The sequence below is a fragment of the Vombatus ursinus genome, unplaced genomic scaffold (assembly GCF_900497805.2).
Source record: "Vombatus ursinus unplaced genomic scaffold, bare-nosed wombat genome assembly UNPS02014801.1, whole genome shotgun sequence".
NCBI lineage: Eukaryota > Metazoa > Chordata > Mammalia > Diprotodontia > Vombatidae > Vombatus > Vombatus ursinus.
Window position 1 is genome coordinate 11,988,410 of NW_020954579.1, and position 20,659 is coordinate 12,009,068.

Genomic DNA, 20,659 nt, shown 5'->3' on the forward strand with positions numbered 1-20,659 from the left:
CATCTCCACAGGGACTGCTTTCCTGAATGATGTGATGTCTGTGGGCACTGGGCTAGAAGCATTGCTATTCCAGAGGCTCTCCAGTTCAAAGTCTTGTGCTATATCTCCATCAGGGTCTAAGGGGAGATTGTCGTCAAGGTGGTGGCGGGCAGCAGTGGTTTGATTGCCTGGCACATGCTACCCACTCTCTTTCCCTCAGGATATCTCTTGCTGCTTCAGATGGGAGGAGAAAGGGGAGAAAAGGGGGAAGTTACTGGAAGGATAGAAGCATCCTGCCTCTTGCACACATTGGCTGTGTGACAAGTCACTTAACCTCTCAGCGTGAAGAGATAGGGAGAGAGGAGCAGAGGGATGAACAACTGATAGAGAAAGGGAGAGAGGAGCAGAGGGATGAACAACTGATAGAGAAAGAGAGAGAAGTAGGGGATGTATGTTTTAGTTTACTGAAAAGCCAGGGTGTACTTGGGTTGAAAAAAGTTGGGAACCCCTGACATAGATGAAAGAAAAGAGCAAAAGATAAATGGAAAAAGAATCAGAAATATCTATCAGAAGAGAGCCAGCTGATAAGATAGGGGGAGAGGAGAGAGAAACAGAGAAAGAGACATATGTTGTGTCTGTCCAGGAACTATTCCTTACAGTAACCTTTAGGTTGTCCCACTTGCCTCCCACTGCTGTAGGCTTCTGTTATATCCCTTGTCTTCAAAGTCCTTCCCAACCAGTGTCTCAAATTAACCCCTCCCAATGCCCCTACTTAAGTGAAAGGAGCTTTTATCCCCTATCTCATATGTCCAGTCTGATGGATCAAAGTTTTATCTTCTGTCACTCTGTAAATGACTAAAACCTGTGCCTGATCTATCCCAGCACTTGAAAGGTCTAATAGCCTCTTAAATAGGTTCAATCTTGCCCCTTTCAGTGCTTCTCCGTGACATAGTAGATAGAGCTTGGGTTCTGGAGTCAGGAAGACCTAAGTTCAAATTTAGCTTCAAACACCCACTAACAGTGTGACCCTGGGCAAGTCACTTAACCCTGTTTGCCTCAGTTTCCTTATCTATAAAATGAACTGGAGAAGGAAATGGCAAACCATTCCAGTATCTTTGCCAAGAAAACCCCAAATGAGGTCATGAAGAGTCTGACATGACTAAAATGACTGAACAATAACTACCATGCTGGCTAACAACTTTGACTTTATGGGCTTAGTCTCACTGCTATGGCTACCAGTTCCCTTTTTGTGTACCCCCTTGGCAAAACTCACCTCCAGTTTTCCTAATCTCTGGACTTTTAAAAATATATATGTAATTCCATTTGATTCTTAACCCAGAAAGAGGTAAGGGCATTACTTAATTTTAGGAAATTTGACATACAGGACAGATAAAATTAAGTCAAAGATTAGGTTTGGCCTAGATGTGCTCTAGAAGTTTTCTGTCCCTACATTAGACAATGATGTAACTTGATATTTTATAATTAAATTAATTTTAGCTATCCTGAGTTTAATTTTTAAAATGTTTTTGCTATAGAAATGTATGAGTGGAGCTATCCAGTGTTTATACGTCTCTACATTGTATTCTTACCCTTGCAACAAGTCTCGTCTGGCCTGCCCACCTTAGCCCACGTACACAAAACAAAACAAAACAAAACAAAAACCAGCTAGACATATGACCATATTTATGGGCCTTTCTATACTTATTTTGTCTTTCTCTGACCTCGGAGGATAGAGTTCCTTATGCTGTGACGTAGTGCTTGAATCAGCTTTGGTTAATTCATAGATTTGTAGATTTATAAAATCTCATAGATGAAAAAGACCTTAGGTATCATCTATTGAGAGACAGTCTAAAACAATAGTAAGGGCACTGGGTTTGGAGTCAGGGAGACCTGTATTTAGATGCTGCTTCTGATGTTCTCTGGCTGTGTGACAACAGTCAAATCGCATTTCCTTGTTGAGCCTTATTTTTTTCTGTAAAATAGGAGCTACAACACCTATAATACCTATCTCACTAGGTTTTGTGTGTAGCTAAAAGGATATTATATGTAAATAAAGCACTTTCAAAACTTTAAAGGATCATACATAAGTATCAATTGTTTTGTTATTTAAAAAGCTATTTCTCAATCAACTGTATTCACTACTTTTCTTACTCATATTGCAAATCTGTAATATCTCAAGATTTATTTTTATAAAAAATGACGATGATGATAACAACAACAAAACTATTAATATTAGGAAAAGCAGAATTCCTTTCAGACCAAATGCCTAACATTTCTTGTCTTATGCAAATAATACTTAGTATGGTTGTTACCACCACTGTCCTTGTGTAGAGAGTATATCACTAAGAAATACACCATAAATCTAGCTCGCTAATATCCCCTTCCAGTTCTAGCCCTATGATTCTCTGTGTATTGGAGACTGAATGGGTATATAAGGAGCCATCTCAGGAATCATACATCCTGAACTCCCCTGGACACTTCTGTGGACTCCAAAGACATAAAATAGCTCATTGCTTTACTCTTTTCAGGGAGGACAAACTTCCTCCCTGCTTCTGGCCATGTGGTGGCTCACTGCTGCAAAGACTTGAATTTTAGAATCATAGCAAACCTTGAGTGGTCCTTTGGCAGTAGGGGAATGGGGTACAACTTGAGAAGGAGGGAGAGGCAAAACTGGTAGAAATGGGGCAATTAATGGGAATTGCTTCTGTCCCCAGTGCAGAGTTAAGGAAATAAAAAATTGTCTTTGAGAAACTTTATTTCATTGACTGTTGCTCTTGTAAACCCCTTGGGACTCTCTCAGGCCTCACTTTCATCAGCAACACTGGCCTCCAGCCTTTAAAATCTCAAAAAGAAAGAACAGAGTAGACCTAGTGCATTGATTGACCCTAGCCAGACCGTATGGACTTAGGATGGAAAATGAATTCTCCAACTAACTCTCTAATTCTCTACTTTGAGCTTCTGCTAAAAATCTTCACAAAATTGTCCCAGAAGTCCAAAAACATGTCACTAACTGGTAGACTCTGGGATAGCATATGCTTAAATCTTTTGTCTTCAAAACAGTATAGGAACTAAATTTGTGTGGTACTATACTGTCATATAAGGCCATTATTGCTGTAACTCACCTCCCTCTCACCCTCCTGTCTTTCTCCCTCCCTCCATCCTTCCTTCCTCACCTTTTTCTTATCCTTTGTCTATACTTTAACTTGCTGTTGATGTACCTGAGTAATTTTTCCCTCCCAAAGTAACAATCATAACAAAAAGGACTAGCTCATCACAGAGCTAGCATATCTTCTGAACATTCCTGGGAAGGAGCAAGTAAGATGGCCAAAATGCTTCTTTTTTTAGATATTTGTTTGGCTATAATGCAACCAGACCTAGAGGACCTTGGATCCCTACTTTATTTAATTTGGTACTTGTCACAGATGTTCTTCTCATAACTAAAGATTAAGGCTCTTTAGTTACTCATTTGTGTGGCCTAGGGCAAGTCATTGAACTTCTTAAACCCTCAATTTCTTCAGTTGTAAAAGGAAGGTAGGGGCAGCTAGGTGGCGCAGTGGATACAGCACTGGCCCTGAAGTCAGGAGGACCTGAGTTCAAATCGGCCTCAGACCAAATACTTGACATGTACTAGCTGTGTGACCTTGAGCAAGTCACTTAACTCTGATTGCCTCACTTAAAAAAAAAAAAAAAGGAAGGTAATACTTGTCCTAACTCCATGACAAGATTGTAGTGAGAATTCACGTGTAATGTAAACTATAAGTTTTTAAGTTCTTTGAAGTCAAGGATTATTTCTTGTTGATCTTTGTGCCTTCCAAGTCCCTTGCAAATAGATGTGCCACATAAATTTTTTTATGAGTAAAAGTTGAATGACTATGCTCTCCCAAATATTAAAGATGGCCTGTTTAGGTAGATTATTTTAAGATGAATTGGAATGCCATTATTTTAGCCCTGAAATTACCATAGAAAAAAATTTATTCAAGATACCTAGAATCAATATCATGATTACTCTTTATGTGCTCATTAAAGAGAGAAAAAAAATGGCAGAAAAACTATGTGGAGATGAATTGAGTATAAACTTAATCTTGTTAAAGCATTCTTTGCAACATTAAGGGTGCATTTTCATGAATAAGGTTTAACTATTAATTTTTCACATAGATCTGAAAAGCATTTTCAAATTTAATCCCTGATATTGAGATCCTATATAATGAAAAATCTGTATTAGTTTGAGATTACATGTCACTTTAATAGTCTGTTGTCTTTTTATCTGAGGCCAGTATACAATATGACCTCTAATTTAATGATCAGTTCAGTTAAAAGATTTAATATATTTATCCAGAAAGTTGCCTTAAATTATATATTTGAATATATTCATATATTGTATTTGTATATTTTAGTAGTATTTGTATAATTAGTATTTATATAAACTCCATCTTATATTTATCATTTGTATAACTATATTATTTTCTTTTTGGGAGGGGGGCAAGGCAGTGGGTTGAAGTGACTAGTAAGTGTCAAATGTCTGAGGCCAGATTTGAACTCAGGTCTTCCTGAATCCAGGGTTGGTGCTCTATCTGCTGCACCATCTAGCTGCCTCTACCATATTATTTTCTTTAGCTCACTTTGTCTAGACTGAATTAGATTCATAGCATTACAGAATTTGAAAGTTGGAAGAGATACTAGCCATCTAGTGTAACTTACAACTGAGAAGTAATATTAGTCAGTGAGCAAACATTTATTAAGAACTTATTGTGTGCCAGATTCTGTGTGTATCTGTGTGTCATTCTAATGAGAGTGACAACATGTACATGAGTCATTTCAGAAGGCAAGGTGAGATTAGCCAGATTAATTAGAAATACTCTACGGAAGATGGGATTTGAACAGTGTTTTACTAAAGAGAAGCCTGGGAGACTCAAAGGTGGAAGTGAAAAGGCAGAGCATACCAGTCATGGGGATCAACTAGTGCAAAGACACAAAGATAAGAGATTGAGTACATCAAGTCATCCAGTGTGGCTGGATTGTAGTATGTGGAGGTAGTAAGAGGCCAAGTTATGAAGAAATATATATTCTAAACAGAGGAATTTATATTTTTACCTTAGGTGTAATAGGGGGCTACTGGAGTTTATTGAGAGTAGGAGTGGGAGGGGGGGATGGTGACATGGTCACATCTATGTTTAGTAAAATCAGCCCCTCCCCCCAAGCTGAGTAGAGAATGAAATAGAGTGGGTGGGGACTTGAAACAAAAGGGACTAATCAGAAGGCTCTTGCTATAGAGTAGTGGCTATAATAGAGAGAAGGAGACATATATAGGAGATCTGGTGGTGGTAGAAGTGACGAGATTTGACAATGGATTGCATATGTGGGTGAGAGGGATTGAGAAATTGAAGATGACACTGAGTTTGTGAACCTGAGACTGGGAGAATTATGAAGCCCTCAATAGTAATGGGGAAATTCAGATCAAGAGACTAATGGAGGGGAAAGAAAATGTTTTCTGTTGCACTTGTTGAGTTTGAGGTGCCTGTGATTCATTCAGTCTGAGAAGTACAAAAAACTGTGATGAGAGGCTACAGCTCAGGAAAGAGACTAGGGCTGGATATACAGATCTGGAATCATCTGCATAGGGATGATTATTGAACCGTGAGATCACGTGAAGGTAAGGGAAGAGGGCCTCAGATAAAGTCTTGGAAGACTCTTGTCATTAGTAGGTATGACAAGGATGCAGAACCAGCATCTCCAGTATAACATATCTGGCAGGTTATCATTCAGCTTCTTCATGAAGACCTCCAAGGAGGAGGAACCCATCACTCATCTAGTCAGTTCTACTTCTGGACAGCTCTGACTATACAGAAGTTCTCCTGGTATCAAACCTAAATTTGCCTCCTTGTAATTTCTACCCATTGTTTTCTAATCCTGCCCTCTACAGCCAAACTGTATTCCTCTTTAACATGACAACCCATCAAATAATTTAAGATACCTATTAGTCTGTCCCCGCCCTGTCCCTTAAAATTATTTTTAGGCTAACCATTCCCAGTTTTTTGAACAGATCCTCCTATAACATGAGATCAAGGTCCTTCTCCTTCCTAGTTACCCTCCTCTGTAAGCTCACCATTTTATCGCTGTCTTAATCTATTTTGCCCTAAACTGAAAACAGTAATCTAGATGTGGCAAGATTAGGGCAGAATTTAGAGTCTATTATCTCATTCCTAGGAGCTACAGCTCTCTTAATGCAGACCAGCTTCACATTAGCTTTTTGGTTACCATATCACACTGCAGATGATGCGCATTAAACTTGTTTAGTTATTTTTCAGTTGTGTCTGACTCTTTGTGACCCTATTTGGGATTTTCTTGGCAAAGATACTGGAGTGGTTTACTATTTCCTTCTCCAGCCAATTTTACAGACAAGGAAACTGAGACAAACAGGATTAAGTGACTTGCCCAGCATCACACAACTAGTAAGTGTCTGAGGCAGATTTAAACTCAAGAAAATGAGTCTTCCTGACTCCAGCTCTGTCCATTGTGCCACATAGCTGCACTAAACTTAAACTTCCAGTTAATTAAAACCTCCCCAGATGTTTTTTTCTAACTTACTGCTGTCTGCTATCTGAATATGCTTCCCTCTCTATTAAACATTTTTTTGTGTGTGAAGTTGACTTTTTGAACCTGTGTAAGAGTTCATATTTAATCTCCTTATTCAGCTCAATGATCCTTCTAGCCTGTCAAGATCTTTCAGATCCTGACTAGGTGTGTTTGGAATTACTTTTAGCTTAATGTGGTCTGTGAATTTGATGATTATGCTTTGTATGCCTTTGTCTAAGTCGTTGATAAAAATATGCTGAGCACATACAGGTTCAGGGGTCACACATCCAGAGATTTTCCACTAGTCATGTTAAGTCAAACATGACTGCACTTTAAATCTGGCCATTTAGCCTGTTCTAAACCCATCTAGTCCACATCGCTCCACCTGCGCCACAATAGTATGAAATATTTTATGAAATGCTTTGCTAAAGAATAGGTGAACTGTATCTTCAGCATTCCTGTGACATTACTACTTTAGTAACCTTGTCAAAAAGGAAATAAGTTTAGTCTGACATGACTAATTTTTGTTGAAGCTATGCTGGTTCTTGGTAATCACTTCTTTTCCAGATAATTATTAGACATCTCTTTAATGATCCATTCTAGAAATTTCCCAGGAATAGAAGTCAAGCTCACTGGCCTGTAGTTTATAGATTTCATTTTTTTTTTGAAATCTGAAAAGCATTTACCCTTTTCTAGTCCTATAGTACATCTCCCATTCACCATGATTTTTCATGCATCACTGATGTTGCCCCAACAGTCAACTCTATCAGTTCTTTAAGTATTCAAGGATATACTTCATCTGGACTTGTCTACTTAAATTCTGCAAGAGCAACTAGATATTCTCTTGTTACATCCTTACTTGTGTTAGGTATCAATTCCATGATAGCCTTTTTTCCCTTTCACTTTTGTTCAAAGATCATTCTCCTTGGAAGAGAAAATAGCTTCTCTGTATTCATTATTTCTTAACAGTAGAGTAATATTCTATTAAATCCATGTACCACAATTTGTTTAGCAATTTCATAGTTGAAAGGAATCTACTTTGTGTCCAATTATTCGCTGCCATTAAAAAAAAGTTGTTAAAGTATTTTGACATATATGGGACTTTATTCTTATCAATGACCTCCTTGGGATATACCTAGTAATGGGATCTCTGGATCAAAGGGTATGGACATTTTAATCACCTTATTTGCATAATTTGATTTACTCAGTATCTATTAAATGTAATAACAAATAATAATTAATGTACACACATAAACCTGACTCCCAACTCCACTAAACTGTACGGTGTCCCTGGGAAGAGTGATCATACTTATGGAAACCTAAGATAGAGGCAAATGAATGAGGAAAACCCATGTGCTCATGGTAGCTCACATCTCTGAAGTGAAGGCCATGCTTGGCTTCTCCAGGAACAATCAGCAGCACCAAAATAAGCTGCTTTTCTGCTTGCTGTTCCCCTTGTGAGCCTCTCTGCTGTCTCCTGCTGAACAAATCTACTTTTCTTCTGCTCTCAAACGAATGAAATAGTGAAAGGCTCACTATCCTTTTTAAAAGAGCTATGAGGAGGTGTTACAGTATTAAAGTGACAAGTAATTCCTTTAAGCCAGAGAACCGAAAAACCCCTCAGGTTGGTATTCAGAGCAATACAAACATAGCCAGCACTTCATTCAACAAGATACCCATTTGTTCCCAGCCTATGCTTATAGCTAAGAAGTTGCAATAGCTGAAACTACAACAGAATTCCACTCTCCTCCAGTCAGCAAGGTCCCATATTTTTTTTCAGCCAATTTGCAAAACAGTGTTTCTCTTGCAGTGAGCAATTTCTCAGATATAGCTGCTAAAACCTTCCTCTCAAATGAGTACTTCTTCTGGAATCCCAACTTTTTAAACGTTAAACTCTCAAACTCTGAAAAGTAACATGTAAATGATTTGAGGGATCATAATACTCTACCTCTTAAGTCACTTTTCTTTCCTTAAGAGGGTCCTCTAAATTCTCTGTCAGGTCCTAGCCTGTTTCTGTGCTCAAATTTTAATGGAAAAACTGTTTCTTCACCTATGGATTTTTATCACTATTTCATGCACAAAAGTTGTCTCTTTGCGCTTCCCAGCTACCAAACCTTCACATATGAAAGGAGCAATACTTTATAGCCTTCACCAGCTTGTTTAATCCTTTTTTATTTACAAAAAAGTGTTAATTTTCTATCCTAAATTTTATTTTTTCTTTCAGCCACTAAACTAGTCACATACCAAAGGAATAGTACCTTATAGCAAAAATGTCAGATACATTGCCTATGGGCTACATGTGACCTACAATCCTCCCTAGTTCCACCAGATAAAAATGTAATTAGGCAATATTTTTAAAAACAAAAAAATTACAATAAAATCTATGTTACATTTTAAAACTAAGCCAGTATGTGGCCTGCAGGGATCTTTATATATGGTAGCGGCTCCCAATTTTATTTGTTTGACACATTTGCCTTACAACATGATGGATATATACATCATTGTCATCATCACCACAGTCTTTTGGCTGTGGCAGAAAACAAAAACATCTTACAATAATGCAATTCACTGCAAAATTCAATCCTTTTATCATATTTATTTAGATTCTGAGTCTTATTTGTTTTGTTTTTTGACTACTTTTGGGTACTTGTTCCTCATTCTACCAACCTTTTTAAGGCCTTTTAATATGTCTATGTGATTTGATAACCATAGCCATTCTTTATCTCAACAGCAAATCTAGAGTCACACCCTGCTTCTTTTCCCTTTATAGGATAGTATATAATTTCTTTCACCTCTCATGCTACCTTTTCTCTATCAACTGAGGCCCTTATCTCCAACTTTATTGAAAAAATAGATTCTGTCTGTTGTAAGGTTCCCCCCCCAATCTACATCTCAAAAGCTCTCTTTATAATCCCTATTCTTTTTTTCTTTGTTCTGTTCACAGAGAAAGAGGTAGCCTTCTTGGCAAAACTAACCTTTCTTATGTTCTTGATTCCGTCACCTCTTGTATTCTCTGGGAATATATCCCTTCATCATTCCTTCATCTTGAACATCCCTTATCTACTGGCTTTTTCCTCACTCAATATAAATATGCTTTGATCTCACCTGTCATAACTGTTGTCTTCTCTCTTCTCCCTTTCAACACTAAGGTCTTAGGAAAGGTTGTCTTTACTCACTGCCTCCATTTTTTCACCACTCACTCACTTCACATTCTCTTACTATCTGGCTTTTAGCCCCACCAGTCAAAATGATCTGTCTAAGATTATCACTGATCTCTTAACTTCTAAACCCAATGGTCATTTCTCAATACTTATCCTTCTTTACCTCCCTGCAACTTCTGATTCTGTCTTCCACCACCTACTCCTAGCATCTCTGTCCTTGGCTTCTATGATGTGATTCCCTATTCATTCTTCTTCAGTATCCTTTGCTAGAACATTATTTTTCTCCCATCAGTATTTAGGCCTCCCTCAAGACTCTAGCCAAGGGCCTCTTCTCTGTCTTCCCTCTCTCCCTTGTTGATTTCATCAGCTCATATGGATTCAATCATTATCTCTGTACAAATGGCTCCCAATTCTATATGTCCATCCCTAAATCTCTCTCCTGAACTCATGTTTCATATTACCAACTACCTGCTAGGTATCTCCAACTTGATTACCCAAGTGACATCTTAAATTCAAGATATTCAAAATAAAACTCATATTTTCCCATAAACTCACTCTTCTTCTAGATGTTTTCATTTCCATTGATAAAACCACATCCTTAAAGTCACCAAGGCTCACAATCTTAGAAGTCTTTCTCAAGACATAGTTCTGTGCTTCAGCCCCTGCATCTAATCACATAGCAAGTCTTATTGACTCTATCTTGCTTCTGGACCCTTCTTTCCATTCATCTTTACCTTAGTTCAAGTACTCTTCTTATCTATACTATTGCAAAAGTCTCCTTAATTATTCATCTTTTCTCTAGTCTTTCCTCCCCTCTAATCCATCCTTCATAGAACTGCCAATTTATATTTCTAAACCATAAATATGAATGTATAAGCCACTCCTACTAAAAAATCTTTCATGATCCATCCCTATTTCCTTTATTATAAAATATGAAATCTGTACCTTACATTTAAAGTCTTCCAGTATTTTATTCGGGCAACTAGGTAGTACAGGAAGACTTTTCTATCTGACTTCAAATCTGGCCTCAGACATTAGCAACAAATATTTTTTATTTTTTGATTATTGCAGGATATTTATTTCTATCTTTTTTCTTTTTTAAAAAAATTATTTATTTTTAGTTTTCAGCATTCATTTCCATAAGATTTTGAGTTCCAAATTTTCTCCCTATCTCATCCCTCCCCCCGTCCCAAGACAGTGTGCATTCTGAATGCCCCTTCCCCAATCTGCCCTCCCTTTTATCTTCTCCCCCTCTTAACCCCTTCCCCTTCTGTTTTCCTGTAGAGCAACAAATACTTTAATCCCAGCTGCCTTTCTACTGTTATTTCATATTACTCTCTATCATATTTTCGTTTTAGACTAACTGGCCTGCTACAGGTTCTCCTTAACATAGCATTCTACTCCCTGCCTCTGTGTGCCTTTGCATAAGTGGTTTGTGAGACCTTCCCCTCATAAAATTGTTAGCTTCCTTCAAATCACAGTCAGGGTACTGCCAGATACAAGACCTTACCGGATAACCCATAGTTATATGCACTCTTGAAATTGCTTTGTATTATTTTAAGTGTACTTTGCATTTACCTATTTTTATGTGTATTATATCTTCCCCATATAATGAATGCTCAGCACCTTGAGGGCAGAGAACTTTTTCATTTTTAAATTTGTGTTCCCTGTACTCAGCATATTAGTGTGTACTTAATAAATGTTTGTTGAATTTATTTCAATTAAAACTATCCAGTAATTCTCACATTATACAAATCTCTTTAATATCTCTGCTGGAGAAGACTCTTGAGAGTTCCTTGAACAGGAAGGAGATCAAATTAATCAGTACTTAAAGAAATTAATTCAGACTACTCATCAGAAGAACAAAGAATGAAGTTGAATGAAACTTAAATGATTTGGCTACATGATGAGAAGACAGGACTCATTGGAAAAGACCCTGGTACTGGGAAAGATGGAAGGCAAAAGGAAAAGGGGAAGGCAGAGAATGAGATGGATAAATATTTATCCTGGAAGCAACAATCATGAGCTTGGATAGACTTTGAGAGATAGTGAAGGATAGAAGGGCCTGGCGTGCTATGGTTCATGGGGTTACAAAAAGTGAGACACAACTGAATGAATGAACACCAACAAAATGTCTCTTCCATAGGTTAATTAAAAATCATGTTAAAGGAAATTTTCAGAGAGGTCTTAGTTCAGTTTCACATTGTCTTATTTCTTATTTTTACAGTGCCTTGCATGTACTGGTCATTTAATAAAAATGTATGAACTTGATAGAATAGTGACAACACTTGTGTTTTCATAAGAGAGTTGCTTGAGCAAAGAGAAGCTGTTACTGTCAAGAAGTTGCTATTCATGTCACTTTATCTCTATTGTTAAGATGACTCTGTGGACCATATAGTACTTCATCATAATTAAAAATTTCCTTTGAACCATATTTAAATTTAGGACCACCTTTTTTTTGTTTGTTTTGTTAGGCAATTGGGGTTAAGTGACTTGCCCAGAGTCACACAACTAGTAAGTGTTGGGTGTCTGAGGTCAGATTTGAACTCAGGTCTTCCTGAATCCAGGGCCGGTGCTGTATGCACTGCGCCACCTAGCTATCCCCAACCACGTGTTTTTTAGTGTCCTCCTCAGAGCACCTGACACATTCTTTGATTAGTCATAGAAAACACTTTTTCCTCAGCCAGATTTTACACTTACAATGAATCTTATGAAATCAGCCTTTGTACCAAATTAACATGGCCACCCATCACCAAGAATATGAAAAGTTTTATCTATTTGCATTTACTTTTATCTTTTTGTTAATAAAAATGGTAGTCAAATGCGAAAGGTAAAATGAAAAGTGAAAAATAAAGTGAGAGTTCTTTCATATTTCATTGTAAAGACAGCCAAGAAGAAAAATGTGTACCCATTCTGCTCATTTGTTCCTTTATTTTAAAAGGCATTTATTCACCATGTTATACTCCTATCCCAAACCAAACATATGTGAAATGTAAAATCAAAAGATAACCCTTGCTACCAACTGGTTCAGTTCAAACCCTTGCTACCAACTGGTTCAGTTCAGAAATGCTCTAAACAAAGTCAGAGGAAAGCTAGGAAGGCCCCAGTTATGTTGGGCATGCCGCTTGTTTGGACATAATGTAGACAACAGTCATCCAGAGTGAGCAGGCATGAATGGGTTGCAATTATCTACTAGTCCATGTACATGTTTTTCTCCTGAGTAGATTGTAAATTTTTTGAGGTCAGGGGCTATTTAATTTTTGTATTTATATTCCCAGAGCTTAGTGCACTATTTGGTACATAGTGCTTGTTGCATGTGTGTGTGAAAATATGTATAAGTCTGTCTACCATTGAAATACTTGTTCTCTTAGTTCAGTGTCTGCTTTATTCAAAATACAGCACAACCTAATATATCTATATTTAAGTTGATTGGGACTAAGCACAATTGAGGTGGATGAAAACTAAAAAAGAACAAAGAAATGGCTCAGACTATTCCTCAAAAAGGGAGAAAGACCATAGAACTCTCAATGTAGAGAAACCAACTTCAGTAACAACACTTGGAAGAGCTTGGATCAGATTAGAAAGTTGTACTGTACTGTTAATATAAGATAAAATTAAAATGCTTCAAGTTTCTGAATTTCTGGCTTCATTTTTCCTCTGCTAAGAGTGAGTCCCCAGTCCCCAGTAGATAAGTGATCAAAGGATATGAATAACTACTTCTCAAAAGATGAGTTGTAAACTATACTATTTGAAAGAGGGATATGTTATTTTTATTATAAACTTAACAAACATGGGGAAGACTTATGAGCATTTTGATATATTAAGTAGAATGCAATAGAAGAATCCATATGAAACCACAAATCTCCTATCCATAATTCTTGCTTTTTAAAAGAATATATATGATTAAATTCAAATTGAGAATTGAAAACTATTGATAATTATATGAAAAAGAAATCAATGAAATGAAAATTAAAAAACTCTGAGGTTTCACCTCACACTCACAAAATTGTCAAAGAGAAGATAAGGTCAGAATAGTCAATGTTTGGAGGGTTGTCAAAATTCAGGTATACTAATGAATTATTGGTGGAGCTGTGAATTGGCCCAGCTATTCTGGAAAACAATTTGAATTTATGCTAAGAAAATAACTCAAATGTCTATATCCTTTGATCCAAAGAGTACATTGCTAGGAATATAACCCAAGGAAATCAGTGACAAAAAGGCCTAAAACATGCCAAATATTTATGGCAGCCATTTTTTAATAACAGAGAAACTAGAAATTATAAATACATGCCCATCTCTTACCAAATGACTAAACAATTAATAAGTGAAATATAGTTGGAATATTATGGTTCTATTAGAAATAATGAATATAATTAAAAACAGAGAACCATGAGAATATTTGTATGACATGATATAAACTGATGAGAACCAGGGAAACAATGTAAAAAATGATAATAAAGAAATGATAAACAGACTGACTTCAGAAAAACCTGGGAAGACTTGTATGTTCTAATGCTGAGTGAAATGAGCAGAATCAGGAGAACGTTGTACACAATAACAGCCATGTTGTGTAATGACTAATATTGATAGACTTAACTCTTCTCAGCAATACAAGGATCTAAGACATCTCCCAAGGCCTCGTGATGGAAAATGCTATCCACATCCAAAGAAAGAACTGTGGAGTTTCAATGCAGATCAAAGCATACTATTTGCTATTTTTTTCTTCTGTTGTGTTTTGTTTCTTCTTTCTGGTGGTTCCTCCTACTGGTTCTGATTCTTCCTTACAACATGACTAATGTGAAAATATGTTTAATGGGAATGTATATGTATAGCCTATATCAGATTGCGTGCCATCTTGGGGAGGGAGGGAAAGAAAAATTTAAAACTCAAAAGCTTATGGAAGTGATTGTTGATAATTCAAAATAAATTAATTTTTAAAAAGTTTAAAAAATAAAAATAAAAAATGATAACACTGTACATTTAAAGACCAATAGAACAACATAATCAAAAGTGAATGCTACAAAAGTATAATAGCTAAGCTTACTATTGATTGCTCTGATCAACACTGTGATAAACCATGAGTCTAAAAGACTAAAGATAAACAACAGTATTCACCTCCTAACAACAGGCAATAAACTTAAAATGTAGAAAGAGACCTACATTTTCAGAATTAATATGAGAATTTGTTTGGTTTTGGACTATGCATCTATTAGGGAGGGCTTTATTTTTTTTCAGAATTCTTTTATTTTTTTTTTAATTGTCTCAAAATAGTGATGAGCCTGTACTTGTGAGTGCTTCTTTACTGAGGTTGGGGACTATGGAAGTAGAAAAATGCAAATATTTCCACACTTTTTCAAAATTTTGGTTAGTTTTGAAGACCTTTTTTTTTTCTTTTTCTGTTATTAGGGACAGGAGTGGCAAGGGGTACATAATAATAACAATAACTATAATAATAAAAATAAGTAGCATTTATGTAGCGCTCTATGGTTTATAGAGTACTTTATATGTGTTATCTTGCTTTACCCTCACAACAACTCTGTGAAGCAGATGCTGTTTTTATTTCTACTTTTTGGTGTTCAGTCATATCTGACTCTTTGTGACCACACGAACCATAGCACACCAGTACTCTCCATGGAGTTTTCTTGACAAAGATACTGGAACGGTTTGCCATTTCCTTTTCCATTGGATTTAAGCAAACAATGGTTAAGTAACTTGTCCAGAGTCATGCAGCTGATAAGTGTCTGAGTGCAGATTTGAACTCAGGTCTTCCTGACTCTAGGCCCAGTACTCTTGTTTACTGAAGTACCTAGTTGCCTCCTATTTTCACTTTACAGAAGAGACTGAGAAAGGTTAAGTGACTTGCTTAGGGTCACTCAGGTGGTATCTGAGGCAAGATTCTAGTCTAGGTCAGCCTGACTCCAAGTCTGGCATTATATCCACTCTACCACCCAGCTGCTTTGTACCAATACACATATAAAAAAAACAGTACTCTAATACATCAAGATTAACATTCATACTTTTAAATTTTTGTTCATATTAAATATTGTCCTAAATGTAAAATGATCTTTACCCTCCAGATGATCTTTCCTTCTAGCTTAGTGGAGAATCTGTTTATACCTGGTTTTTGCCCTTTTTTATTGCAGAGCATGTGTATCATAACAACAATAAAATTATTTCAAAATACTGATGGTATCCACTTTAAATCTTTTGCACTGAATGCTTTATTTTTTAAATAGATGTTTCCCATTCATTATCAATAATAGTAATATCATTAATAGCCCTACCCACACAAGACAGTGTATTGAAAAACTTTTTTAGTAGCAAGATAATGCAGTATCCCTTCCTCTGTAGATTTGGTCCAGTGCCTGAGTTTTAATTCAGAGCAACACCATTGCACAGAAATAAATCATATTGAAATCAGTGTAGTGTATCATAACATAAATGTACTTTGTTGCTTTTTTCTTTTTAAAAAAAAATCCATCTGTCCTTCCTACTGCCTTCCCATTGAGACAATTTTTTAAAAAAAATAAAAAATTCTGAAAAAAAATAAAGCCCTGTCTGTGTAGATGTGTAGTCCAGAAACAAACAAATTCTCACATTAATTCTGAAAACGTAGGTCTCTTTCTACATTTTAAGTTTATTGTGTCTGTTAGGAGGTGAATACTGTTGTTTATCTTCATTCTTTTAGACTCATGATTTATCATAGTGTTGATCAGAGTTCTAACTTCTTTGAAAGTTCTTTTTCTCTATATTGTTGTTACCATTCTATAAAATGTTCTCTTACTTCTGATCACTTTTCTCTGTGTCAGTTCATACAGGTCTTACCAGTTTCCTTTGAAACTATCCATTTTGTTATTTATTATGGCACAATAAAATTCCATTATATTTATTTTTAAAAATTTGTACAGCCATTCCTCAATAGGACCTTTGTGCTTGGTTTTGTATGTGTATGTGTGTGAGAGTGTGTATATGTATACACACATTTATGTGCATACACACATATATGAATGTTGGTGGTTTAGGTGGATTTATTATATCTCCTGTAATTTTGCTAAAGTTATTGTTTCAATTAATTTTTAGTTGTATCAGTAGGATTCTCTAAGTATATCATCATTTCATCTGCAAAAAAAAAAAAAAAGACAATTTTGTTTCCTCTGTCTATGCTTAGTCCCTTAATTTCTTTTTCTTGTCTTATTGCATTTCTAGTCCTGAGTTAAATAGTAGTGGTTATAATAAGCATTCTTACTTTACCCCTCATCTTGTTTTAAAGGCTTCTAAGTTGTCTTGATTGCATAGAATGCTTGGATGTTGTCAGTCAGTCAATAAATAGTTTTTAAGTGCTTGCTGTGGGCTAGCCATTATTCTAAGCACTGGGGATACATGGAAAGACAAAAGGCAAGCCCTGTCTTCAAGGAGCTCACGTTCTAATGGGGAATGACAACACATTAAAAGTTGAAAAGTGGGCAATGGGAAAGGTTTTACAGCATGGTAAGGAAGGAAAACATGATGAAGTCCAGAGGAATATAGCTGGGTGGGAAATGAAGAGATGGCTGGTCTGAGTGCTTTGCTTAAATGGAGGATATGAGAAGAACGTTTCGTTCTTCATCATCTCCTATCATAGGGAAGAAAGAACCTTAGGGACAGGAAGTATTGTTAAGGTATGAGTTCTAAAGTAGATATAATCTTCAAGGAAGATGAGATTCCTGGAGAGGGGGTTAAGGTGGTGTTGGTGTGATGAAGTCCAGAAGAGTAAAGCCAGGTGGGAAATGAGCAAGATCCATTTTTTCCCTGTACTTTTTAGGGTTTTTATTATAAATGGGTGCTGGATTTTGCCAATATCTATTTCAGTATCTATTGATATAATCATGTGGTTTTTATTATTTATATCACTAACACAGTTTATTGTATTCATAGTCTTCTTTATGTTGAATCAGCCATGTATTTCTGGTATAAACTCAGCTTCGTCATAGTGCATAATCTTTCTAATACGTTGTTACAGTCTACTTTCCAATATTTTATTTAAAATTTTTGCATTAGTGTTTATTACGAATATTGGTTTGTGGTTAAGTGCTTCTTATTATTGCAACGAGTTTATGTGGTATAAGGTTTAGTTATTGTTTGAATATTTGATAGCAGTCACTTGTAAATTCATCTGGTCCTGGAATTCTTCTCTTTGGCAGTTCATTCATGGCATCTTTGATTTCTTTTTCTGATACTGGATTATTTAAATAATCTATTTCTTCTTTTGTTAATTTTGGCATTTTATATTTTTAAATATTCATCTGTTTCATTTATGTTATCATTTTCATTAGCATATAGTTAGACTAAATAATTTCTGATAACTTTCTTTATTTCCTCTTCAGTTGTTCTGAGTTCTTTTTCAGTATGAACAACTTGATTTTATTCTCTTTTTTCAAATCAGGTTAGCCCATTGTCCTTATTAGGTTTTCTCCCTGAAAAACCAGCTCCTGGTTTTTTCAATACAGTGATCTTTTTACATTGAATTTTTATTAATCTTATAATTAATCTTTAGAATTTCTACTTCATTATTTAGTTGTAGATTCTAAAATTTGTTTTTAAGTTTCTATAGATCACACGTCAAATTCATTATATGTTTTTTTTTTTTCATGTTGATAAAGCATTTAGAGATATAAATTTTCTTATCGAAACAGTGGGTAGTTTTAGCTACCCATATGTTTTGGTATGTTGTCTAAATATTGTCATTTTCTTTGATAAAATTTTCTCTTATTTTCATAATTTGTACTTTGACCTACCAGTTGTTTAGATATTTAGCCTCCAATTACTTTTTATAATTCTTTTTTAAAGGAATCCTTATTGAATATATTTTTTATCACTGTGATCAGTATATAATATGTTTAGTATTTCTACTTTTCCAATTTTTGGTGAGGCTACATGCACCATTACTTCATACATTTTTAAAAGGTGCTTATGTATAGCTGAGAGGTATATAAATTACTTTTTCTGTTCCCATTCAGCATTATCCCTAGTTTTTCTAAAGTCTAGTCCTCCCTCCCTCACTCCCTTCCTTTTTTCCTTCCTTCCTTCCTTCCCTTTCTTTCTTTCGCTGCTTTGACACTGCCTGATTTAGGTATCAAGACCATATTTGTATCATAGAAATATATTATAAGGGTATTTCTTTCCATCCAACCTGCCGCACATTGTTCCTGCTTCTTCTATGAGGCTACATAGAACAAATCTAATTCCTCTTTCACATTACAATCCTTTAAATCCTTGAACACAGCTCTCATGTTCCCCAAGAGTCTTTTTTACAGGCTAAATATTTACAGTTTCTTCAACTAATTATCTTAGGATGTGGGTTTAAGACCCTTCAGAAATGCCCTGAAATGGAAAGAACTACCTCAAGAAGTTGTGGGTTTCTTTCTCCTATGATGTTTTCATAGAGGAGGAGTTAGCTGGTGACATAGTGGATAGAGCACTGGGCCTAGAATCAGGAAGACCTGAGTTCAGATGTGACCTCGGATACTAACTGTGTGATCTTCGGTAAGTCATTTAACTACTCTGCCTCAGTTTCCTTAATTGTAAAATGGAAATATTAATAGCATCTACCTCATGGGGTTATTGTGATGATCAAATGAAATAAAATTTGTAATAAGTGATTAACAATGGCTGGCACACAGTAGATGCTATACAAATGCTTATTTCTTTCTTCCCTCCCCCTTCAGGCAGAAAGTAGATGACCACTTGTCAGGAATGTTATGCTGGGAATTCCTTTTGAGTATGGGTTGGATAGATGGCCTTTGTGGGCCTCACCAACTCTCAGATTCTGTGATTCTCTATACCTTAATAGGTGGTTTAATGAACAGCTCTGGCAAAGGTACTTATTGATTCCTTGACTTGACAGTTTCCCCACAGAAACTGTTCCAAGCCTTCTCTTCTCAAGTCACCCATACTTTACTCTGCTAGCACAAATGCTAAAGATTTCACCTCTAACTTTACTGAGAAAAATGAGACCATTCAACATGAGCTCTGTCTTCCTCCCTTCTCATCTCAAAACCCTTTGACATCCTCCATGCAGCTCTTCTCTTCTAGTTTCTGATAATGAGGTGGCCCTTCTTCTTCCCAAACTCAGCCCTCTATACATGTCTTTGGTCTCATCTTCCTTCTCCAGCAGGTCACTCTCAAGGGAAAACAACCACAGGCTCTTAATTTCAGAAACAGATACTAACTGGACCAGGTTCTGGGCTGAATCCTGTAGAACTGGAGCAGGCTGTGTAAGCAAGTATACCTGAGCCCTCTTTGATATTACTTCTTTCTCCCTACCCCCAGGGTTCCTGACCCAAGCTCCCCTCCAGACCCAACTTTTAGACTTCTTCAGAATTGATCTTTAAAAGAGCTGGGACAGAGCATTTTTTTTTTTTTAGTGAGGCAGTTGGAGTTAAGTGACTTGCCCAGAGTCACACAGCTAGGTGACACACATGTGTCTGAGGCCGGATTTGAACTCAGGTCCTCCTGACTCCAGGGCTGGTGCTCTAGCCAAGGACAGAGCATTTTTAAAAAGAAGAAAATTTAGATTTTTAAAAGGATTGGGATTGTACCTATAGTTTTATTGGTATAGCAGGTTTATGCTTTTTTTTTAAACCACTTTTAGATTTAAAGAGTGGCCTAGAGCCCTGAGAGTTTAAATGATTGGTCCAGATGCACACAGCCAGTATATATCAAAGGCAGTGCTTCAAACTGGGTCTTCCTAGGCCAACTTGCTCTCCACACTGCCACGTTTTAAAAAAAGAAACAAATTAACTTACTGTCCTCCTCTTCCCTTTTACTTTTTTTTTTTTGAGGTAATCAGTGACTTGCCCAGGGTCACACAGCTAGTAAGTATCCGAGGTCACATTTGAATTCAGGGCCTCCTATAACCCTTGTGTGTGTGTGTGTGTGTGTGTGTGTGTGTGTGTGTGTGTGTGTGT

At 36.3% G+C, this 20,659-nt stretch overlaps 1 protein-coding gene across 8 annotated transcripts in view; it reads left to right on the top strand.

The window, feature by feature from the left end:
* The window catches only part of TANC2 (tetratricopeptide repeat, ankyrin repeat and coiled-coil containing 2), a 519,058-nt gene that overhangs the window by 221,148 nt on the left and 277,251 nt on the right, over nt 1-20,659 (top strand). The gene's annotated exons all lie outside the window — the stretch shown is intronic.